This window comes from Gossypium hirsutum, unplaced genomic scaffold, assembly GCF_007990345.1.
Source record: "Gossypium hirsutum isolate 1008001.06 unplaced genomic scaffold, Gossypium_hirsutum_v2.1 scaffold_164, whole genome shotgun sequence".
In the NCBI taxonomy this organism is placed as follows: domain Eukaryota; kingdom Viridiplantae; phylum Streptophyta; class Magnoliopsida; order Malvales; family Malvaceae; genus Gossypium; species Gossypium hirsutum.
In genome coordinates this window covers 3,400-14,047 of record NW_024402848.1, presented here as the reverse complement: position 1 = coordinate 14,047, position 10,648 = coordinate 3,400, and the positions used below count along the sequence as shown (strand labels likewise).

General features: G+C 35.3%; 1 pseudogene; it reads right to left on the bottom strand.

The window, feature by feature from the left end:
• Positions 1-311: 311 nt before the first annotated feature.
• Positions 312-9,779, bottom strand: LOC121226410 (histidine biosynthesis bifunctional protein hisIE, chloroplastic-like; annotated as a pseudogene).
• Between the last annotated feature and the right edge of the window lie 869 nt (positions 9,780-10,648).

The following is a 10,648-nucleotide window of genomic DNA, read 5'->3' as shown; positions in this document are numbered from 1 at the left end:
TTTATATTAGAGGACCCAATTTGCTCTTGAATTTGTAATAGTTTAACCAACAAAAGTCTTACATGACCTAACAAAAAACCTCTCCAACTAAATTGCACGCATAACTTGTTTAGCAAGGTTCATTTTGTCTAAAGATTGAATAGACTTGGATTAACAATTTATATAGATAAAATGTACTCATATTGTAATCGACTTGGACAAATATGAATGGTGGTCATGCCATACATAAACTTGACCCAACCCTTACTCACCCCATGACCTCCGCATCAAGCACCCAAGAAACAGAGTAAAAACAGAATATTATGGCGGACTTAAGAAACAAAATGCATCTTATTGTTATACAAGAAAAGGTCAAGTAAAATCAAAATACATGTACTTCGAAAATAAAAGCAAAAAACTGGTAATTATGACAGATATAGGTTATTTCGAATTTATTGAAAACAACCTAAGCATGGGATAAAAGCTGCAAATCTAGACCTTAGCAAAAGTACAGCTTACATTTAACTCTCGGTTGATGCACGGCTTTGCTTCTCCTCTATACCCGATTGAGAGAATCTTCGCCGAAGAACTTCTAGAACATTTTCTATCTTTACATCTTTGCGCCTTAGCAAAACCATAGCATGGTAGATCACATCTGCCATTTTGAGGCAATGCATGAACTGTCCTTTTTCTCCTCCAGCATTCGGCACAACTCATCTGCTTCTTCCCTGCATTAATAAACTGATCACTTAATTTGCTTATAAAAAATTCAACATGCAAATACTATACACATACTCTTGGACATGCTAAAGAGTAAAGACTTCAAAACATGGGACATATACCATATACACACTTCAAGACATGTTCATTAGTGGTTTAACACTACTTTCTTTGTTTTTTCACTTTTTGCAGTTCTTTATGGGACACATACCACTATTGTAGCTTAAGGTAATATAACTTTACCGGATTTTTGAGCACAAGAAGTTTTCATCAAGTAAGAGCCGTTTAGTCCACGAAGGCTTTCCATGTTTCCCTGCTAACTCTAACTCTCTTTTGGAAATTGTAGCCTCTAATGAGTATAAAGTTGTCAATGCCAAGTTAGTTTCTTCAACCTACAAATACAAACCAAGTTAAATAAGAACTTGCAAATAATACCGTATAAGGTAGTGTAGAAGTAGAACTAAAAGATTGCGACAGCACTTTTGTTAAAGATGAGAGCTGCTTACTTCTTGCTCCTTAAACAAATCACCTATTGATGTGAAATAGCATGTCTCTGACCCTGTGTAGCAGGTAGGACCATCAGGCTTCCCAAAGGTAAATTATCTAAAGGACAAGTTTCAATTATGTCAAACTTCATAAATTAAGCAATCAATAAGATGTCAATGAGAAAGTTATTTAGAACGAACAGAATCGCGATCACAATCAACAAATATGTCATAAATGTTGATGAAATTGTTGGAAGTTTCTCCTTTTGTCCACAATGTTGCCCGTGATCGACTGAAGAACGTTGCCTTCCTAGAAGTGATAGTTGTAGCTAGTGCATCCCTGTTGACAAAGCCTTGCATTAATATGGCTCCAGTGTCAACATTTTGAGCTATAGCCACTGCTAAACCTTTGTCATCCCATTTGATACTGTCCAACAATGTATCAACCTAAAATTAAAACTTTTAGATATTTAGGTACTTATAGATGTGCGGTTTTTCAAAATATATAGAAGTCTAAGAGAATATATATACAAAATCAATGAGATACCATACAAGAATTACAACTTCACTATAACCATGTGTCTACATAGTGCAAAGAACTACCATATTGTATTTTCACTAGTAATAAAACAAATTTCCACAACCAATATAATTTAAACAAATTAGAGATCTAATTTTTAATAATAAAGAACTGAAATCAGAAAACCATAAAGATAGAGGACAAGGGGTTCAAAAGCAAAAGGGTTTTGCCAATCACCACCAAGCCCTCAATGGCTTAGTACCTCAACTCATAGTACCAGGCAACATTTGACTCCTTCCAGAGATGGTTACCATTAATCCTATATTTTATTTTCCAGATATGCAACAATTCATACCGTAATGAATAAGATTGGGACCTCCCATATTCCAGTTAATTCTTAAGCACTAGTCAAAACACATAGATGAAAATATGGTTAGAGGAATACGAATAACATTATTAGCTGTTTCAGGACTATTTTATCTTGGCCTGCAAATGCCGGGCTAACTTACCAGTAATAATATCAGCATCAAATGGTCATGAGTTGTGGCAAAGAAGCCTGGATTCATGGCTAAGGCAAAGTAAGTTATTACTGCAAGACTGCTTAAACAAATTCGAAGTTCGATAATCCTTTTCTTCTATCTGACATCTCCATTCGTTAATAGCTAATCAATCTAGCTTATCCTTATGTCTTCATTTGGGAAAGATATACTTTATTAGATAGCATTTTAACACTTCTTATTCAAGGATAAGAGGTAAAGCCGTATAATATCCATGCTTGCAAACCATTTAATCAGTCAATGCCTTGATGGAGTAAAAGACAAGCAGATAATTACTAAAACAGTTGGCTACTTCATCAAGCAAATGCACATTAATAAAAAAAGTACCTTGGATTCAATGTAGATATCGTTGGAAATTTTCCTCAACGAAGAAAAAACAACAGCATTTATCATTTTCTTATTGTTGAATCCACCACAAACACCAGCAAGAAAGAAGCTACAAACTTTGAAAGGAACTCTTACAGGTTGAATACAAGGGAGAGATGAAATCGCCATTGAAGCTTCAAATGTAAATCTCGGCTATGATTGCAGTTATGTCAAGCTAAAAATAAAAATGGTAAAACAATATTACTAACTAACTAAAAAACCAGAAGAATGTCGTTAGTTTTAGTGAAAACGATGGTGAACCTCTATAAAAAGATAAAACTTGATTTTTCATATATAGTTGCTCCCTTGTTTGAACCACAACAAGAAGGTAAACCTAGCTAAGGTTGAGATTGAATATAAAACCACACAGTTTGTAGTTTATATTGCTTCAAGGGATGAGTCATATGGGAATGAATCAAAATTCAAATTTTTTTCAGAGAACAGAATGAGAAGTAAAATGTTAGCAAATAAAAAACCTTTCTTGTATAAGAATGTCAGGCAATGGAGAAGCACCGACACGGATCTTCCCCTCTCGTACTGGTGTCCTACGGAATACGAACTGTCAAGACACTGTTGTCCGAAAATGGACACGGATGACTGGCAGCCGACGAGCGGATGAAGAAGAAGCAGCAGTTGTGGCGGCTGAAAGGAAGGAAAAGTTATGGAATCAGATCTGAGAAAAACTCACTTGGTGTGGCCGGTCCTCCAGTTTTTTTTGCAGTTACCTTCAGAAACAAAAATTTACTGGCAGCTTCTGTTTCATGTTGGGAGGGAGAGGGTGGAGGTGGCTATCGGGTTGGGATGGTAAAATAGGGCAAATGAAATCGGGAGCTGTAATGGGGAAGCAAAACTGAGCTTTAGGAAGGGAATAGAAAGCAACAGATTTTAGGAATAGGGGCATAATGTAATAAGTGCGTAATAGGGCATTACACCTAACCAAACGACAGAATAGGTGGGCCCACGAAATAGGGCTGTAATGGCATACCCATTACACTCAACCAAACAGCACGATAGTGTTATAGGCAACAGGCAGCTTTAGCAATGAATTTAATTAAACAAATAAAACAAATAAAAGGGCGTTAGATCAGTGCATCTATTATATTTTCTTACGTTTATATCATATAAATATTGAGAATATACCATACTTGTACATGATGGAGAGATTCAATGGTTGTCCACCATTTTTTAATTTTTATACAATTAATATTTAAGCAATAGGATGGATCTACTTACATAATGCAAAAATAAAACAGTTTTACACACTTTCGTAACTATTTATATGATTAACATTTTAACGATTCAACCATTATATTTTATGATCTATTCATGTAGATCATGCATGTCAAATTTGATGTAAATTTAAAACTTCAAACTATTTTTTTATGTAAAAAATTCAACCGTTGAATATATATATTAATATATAAAGTATTTTAGATCAATATGATAGAAATATCAATTCACTTCGAAAATTTACATGCACGACAAGTACAATTATATTGATAAATTCAACAGATGGGTCGCTAAAATATTAATCATATAAATAGTTACGGAAGTATGTAAAACTACTTTAGTTTTTACACCATATAAGTGGATCCCTCCCCCTTAAATAATCTAATCTTTTAATTTATCAAGATATTTGTACTAGTCATACATGTAAAATTTTAAATTGATCTGATATATCTGTCATATTGATTTAAAATATTGTCTATATTAATATACATTTAATGGTTTAAAGTTTTTTTTACATACAACAAATAGTTAAAAAATTTTAATTTATGTGAAACTTGACATGCATAATCTACATGAATAGAATATGAAATATAACAGTTGAAATGTTAAAATAATTGTAGTATAAAAAATTCCGGAAGTGTGTTAAACCACTTTAGTTTTACATTTTACACTGATGTAAGTGGTTCTCTCTCTTTATCTATACTAATATTTAAAGTTTCGATTGAGTTTGTGTCACCTTCAATCGAGTCCTAACTCAAGTCTAAATTTACTAAAACCCTTTATTTTTACAAAGTGGTAAATATTGTTTTGAGGGTATTTCTATATTTTTATGTTTTTATATAAAATCTAAAAAATACATACATGACACTAAAAAATAGTCGTAGCACGTTTCTGTTTTGCTTCTCTAGCAAAGTTTTTTAGGATTTTTTTGTTTGTTTTTAGTGAATAATTGTGGAATCGACAATGGCATGATAGGTGTTTGGTTGTAATTGGTTAGTATTGAGATTTACTGGCGATAGAGAATGAATTAGCAGAGCTATCTTTGAATGAAGCGGAGGAGAATCTACAAGTACAAGGGTAGTCTAATTCACCGAAGGAAGCCATTGATTTGTGTCTGGTAAGGTGTTTCCTCACAGTGAGTGTAATCCATTTCCCAACTATGAGATGCATGGTGGCGAATCTTTGGCATCTGATAAGCGGGGTTCAGATCTCAAATCTGGGGAGAAGAGATTTCTCTTTTATTTTTATTTCGTAAAATGGATCTCGAACGTGTGAAAAATGAGGCTCCATGGACTTTTAACAATCATTTGTTGGTCTTCCATCGAATGGACGAGGGTGAGGATTCGCCCAAGGTACCATTGATTTATACATGGTTTTGGGTACAAGTGCATGGTGTTCCTCTAGGTTTTTATTTTGAAGGTATAGCATGGCAATTAAGAGATTTTATTGGTAAACTCTTGGGAGTATGACACTAAAAGTTTAGAAAACGGCTTACAAAGCTATATGTGAGTGCGAGTTGAAATAGATGTCAAGCAACCCTTGAAGTGAAAGAAGCAAGTTATGTTCACCAGAGGAAAATGTTATTATGTTCATTTCAAATATGAAAAACTGACAATGTTTTGTTTTTATTGTGGACGTTTAGGGCATAATGAATCATTCTGTAAGATCTGGATGGCAAAGGGGAAAGAGGTTGTTGATGTGGGATGGGATCTATCGCTGAGAGCTAAGTCAAGGAGAGCATTAGCAATGAATAGCACTTAGCTAAGGGGTAAAGGTGTAAGGGGTGAAGTTGGATAACTATGATTGGTATGGATTTGGATGGGGATCTTGGGAGGGGGATGAGGCTCAGAAAGGCATATAAACCCTGTTTTAAGGTTAAACTTAGGAGATTTGCAACATAGGAGTGGGCAAATGGATATGGAGCACGATTTGGAGACTACCCATAGAGAATGGTAAAGGGAAGAAAAGACCGTAGAAGGAATGCGGGAGTATCAGTGAATCACCGGTGAATGAGTCATTGGGAAACTTAGATGGAAGATTGATGGACTGGGATCATCTATTATCGGCAATTGCCAAAAAGCAAGCCGACCAATCGCAATAAAAATCATGTGCTGAAATGTTTCTGGTTTGGAGAGTCCACGGGCAATAAGAAGACTTCAGCGTAAACTGAAGATGTATAATTCCCAATCAGTCTTCTTTATGGAGACTAAACTAAATGAAAGAAGGATAGAGGGTGTTAGTAGGATATGTGGTTTCTTAAATGGCATTGAGGTTTCAACTAATGGTTCAAGACAGGATCTGTCTGGCTTGGAAGGAGTTGGCTATTATTGATTTATTGAGCTTTTCCACGAATTATAATGATGTGGTTATTAAAGAGATTAAGGTGAAACTGGAGTGGAGGTTCACAGGGTTTTATGGTGCTCCATTTGCTAGTGGTAGGAGTGATGCATGGGATGTGTTGAGGAATTTAAGACGTACACGAGTCACATTGGCTTGTGTGTGGTGACTTTAATGGAATTACGTATTCTTTTGAGAAAGAATGGGGAGTGCTATGGGAGGAATGTCAAATGGAGGTTTTTCAGAGTTTTAGAGGAATGTAGACTGATGGATGTTGGGTATTGTAAAACGTGGTTCACGTGGGAGAGGCAAAATTTACCTGAGACTAATATAATGGAACGTTTTGATAGGGGGTGGCGAATGCAGATTGGATGACTTTATTCCCTAGTGTGAGAATACAACACCTACTGCATTCTTATTCGGATCATTGCCCACTCCTTATACTTACAGAACTAGAGAAAAGGGAAGGGAGGAAGGCGAAGTTCCGGTTTGAAGCATGGACTTTGGATGAATCATTCGAAGGGAAGGTAAAACACCTTTGGAATTCTACCTTAGGCAATATCTATGATAAATTGAAATACTTAAGACGGGCTTGGGGAAGTGAGCGGGTTCATTCAAGCGAGGTAAAGAAGGCTTAAAAAGGGATCTGGCTAAACTTATTGATACAAAAGTACAACTCAAATTAGAAATAAACAAAGATGAAGTTTTTTTAGAGCAGAGAACGCATGCTAATTGGTTATGATTGGAAGAAAAAAACAACTTTCTTTCACAGTTTTGCTTCCCAATGAAGAATGAATACGATTAAAAGTTTGAGGTATGAGAATGAGAGGGAAACTAGGAAGGGGAAATGGAGGAGATTGCGAGAGGATTCTTCCAAAGTTGTTCTCAACAAATGAGATAGGTGATACAAAGCATATTTTAACGGGAGTAGAACGGTGTTTGTCGAGGGAAGATAATCTAAGGCTTTCAGTGAAGTGTATGAAAGAAGAGGTTTGCGTGGCTTTGAAGAGTATGGGTCCTACAAAAGCTCTTGGTGATGATAGTTTCCTAGCTTTGTTCTATCAACGATGCTGGCATATTGTGGGAAACAATGTTATCTCGTATTGTCTGGGTATCTTAAATGATGGTAAGGATCTTAATTCCATGAATGTTACTAACATAGTGTTAATCCTAAAGATTCCTCACCCATCGAATTTAGTGCACTTAAGACTAATTAGTATGTGTAATGTTTTTTATAAGGTAGTAACAAAGATGGTAACTAATTGTTTTCAGCATGAGTTAAATGTCTGTATTGATAGTGCCCAGAGTACTTTTGTGCCAAGTTGTTTGATATCAGATAATGTGATGCTAACATATGAAAATTTGCATACTTATTGGCAGAAGAGAACATAGAAGAAAGGTTATTTGGCATTAAAATTAGATATGAGTAAAGCTTATAATCGGGTTGAACGGGAGTTCTTAAGGGTAATGATGGAGTGCATGGGATTTGAGAAAGAGTCGGTAGGTATTATAATGAACTGCATTACATCGGTTTCATATTCTGCTATTGTCAATGGGAAGAGGGGAGAGACTTTTAAACCGACTAAGGGCCTTCGACAAGGCGACCCACGAAGCCCTTCTTTCTTTTTAATTTGTAGTAAAGGTTTATCCGCTCTTATGAGGATTGCATTACATGATGGTTTGATAAAAGGGGCAAAAGCAAGTAGGAGAGGTCCTCAAGTATCACACTTGCTATTCGCAAATGACTACATTTTATTTGGAGAGGCTACTACTAATGGTGCTCAGATACTGAAGGGGATCTTAAAGGAGTATGAGATGTGTTTGGGTCAATGCGTAAATTTTGAGAACTCTACGGTTTTTTATAGTTCTAATACTTTTGACGATAATAGGGTTCTGAAATCAGGATTGTTGGGTGTTCGATACTCGAATGACTCAGAGAAGCATTTAGGATTACTTACTATGGTGGGCAAAAAGAAAAAGACGTCTTTCTTAGGCTTGAAGGATTGAGTTAAGAAGTGAATTGACGGGTGGAGTATGAGGTTTGTATCGTAAGGAAGAAAGGAAATTTTCATAAAATCAATTTTACAAGCCATTCTGACGTATTCAATGGTCTATTTTTTGTTTCCAAAACTTTGTGCGGAGAGTTGGATAGTATTATAGCAAAGTTTTGGTGGCAAAAAAGGTATAGAAGGGGATTCATTGGTGTGAATGGGGTCACCTTTGCGAGTTAAAAGTATATGGGGCATAGATTTTCGTAGTTTAGAGAAATTTAATATTGCTCTTATACTAAACATGGATGCGTCTTATTGACCAGCCTAACTCTTTACTATCGTGGGAATTAAAAGCTAAGTATTATCCATCTTCTGATTTTTTACACGTCAGGTTAGGGAATTTACCCTCCTACATTTGGAAAAAGTATTTGGGCAGCGAGTGGTCTTCTTAAGGATAGGTTATGTTTGAAGGAACTTTTATAGACATTGGTTGAATCTTAAATTGCCTATGAAATCAAGATCACCATATGGAGGATATCGTGGAATTTTATCCCTAAGTTTGCTAACTTGTATTATAAGAGACTAATGAATAGTAGAGCATGTCCCAAATGTGGTATAGTTGTTGAGACTCTATGCCATACTCTTCGTGAATGTCCTGTAACAATAGAGGTTGAAGATTTTAAATTTCGAATACGTTCTGTCTAGATTGGATTTAGATTGCTCTGAATGGGTTACCTAGGTTTTTGAAAGAAGCTGAATACCCCAAAGGCGTTTTTTTTTTTTTTTTTGTGCTCTATGAGCCTTGTGGATTGAAAAAGCCAAAAGAGTTACGAAGGGAGGGTCCAATCAGACAGTGAGATAGCAACTTTCATCTTAAGGTACATATAGGAGTTTGACGGGATTGAGGCAAAGACCCACACCTTTTTCGAGTACAGGACGGATGGAAACCCTCGATTGGGGTGGGCATTAAGGTAACTTTGACGCTGCGTATGAATGTTAGCAAATAAGTTTGCTTCGGGATTGTAGCGAGAGATGCTGCGGGAAGGTCTTGATCTCGAAGACAGTGCACACGGAGGCTAGGTCTGCTTTTGCAGCAGAGGCTCTCACATGTTTGATGGCAATACAAGCAGGGGTGGAAATGGGATTGAGAGTGGTGACAATAGAAGGAAATTCAATGTCAGTAATTAAAAAATGCCAGACAGATCTAGTAGATAAGTCCGAAATTGGAGCATATATCAGAGATGTTCAGACGAAAAAAAATCGATTTTGGAGTATCATTTTCATACATGCACATAGATCGGCGAACCAGTTAGCTTATATACTGGCAATGGAGACTTTAAAGAACAGAGAACAGGCTTACTTGGTAGGGAGTGTTCCGGTTTATGCTCTCCAACGGATGGAGATAGAGTGGGCTAAGGAACCCAATTGAACCGCGTCTTGTGGAGGAGCGATCTCTGGGGGAGAAGAACGGTCTCAATAATGAGGAGTGTGCACTGGTTCTTCTCGGTGAACAGGAACTGGTGGAGGAAATTATGGTGAATGGGGAAATGGGTGCCAGTTTTTGATGATCTGACTGGGCGGTTTTCTTTTTGTTTTCTTTATTGTTTCTAGATTTTTCTTCCGTTTCTGCATTTTAGGTCTTGGGCTGTCTGTTGTCCTGGGCCGTTTTAAGGTTTTGTTTTTTAGATTTTTCTTCTGTTTTGAGTTTCTGGGACCTGGGCTTTCCTGTTTGCCTAGGCCACTTTAAGTTCTGTTTTGAAAATAATAAAGCCCAATCTGATAAATATTCAAAAAAAAAAACATACATGATGAGATTCAAATCCAAATATCATGAAGGCTACTTCTATCATCTTATCATCTTAACAAAAGACATTTAATATGCATGTCAATTTCTTATAAATTTATTAGAAAATTGTTTTCACACACATAGTAGGTGTGTATAATGTAGTATTTATTTATACTATTATAATGTGTTTGGCTAAGTTGATTTCACTCATTAAACAAATCTCAACTCAATTGTAAAATTACTAAAAGTCTATTCCTTTTACAAAGTAACAATTGAGGGTATTTGTATCTTTTTATAGTTTGATAAATCTAAAAAATACATATACATGATGGGAATCAAGTGATTCGAACCCTAAAACATTTTAATCTCTAATATTCCAAATTTATCATTCTAACATTTAATTTTTATGTAATTTTATTATAAATTGTTATATGATATTTTTTCATCTGACTTATAGGTGTGATATAATCTAGTTTATGTTAATATTTGTATTATGTTTTTTATGTTATTGTTTATCATGTCTCATATTATCATATATATTGTTTATCTAGTTTGTATATATAAGTGGAAGTTTTAAAATTAAGAATAACAACCTAAATATTAAAAAATTAAAATATATTATGTAAATATTTATTTATTATTTTGTTTAAACTTAAATTAATAAACATTTAGAAAAC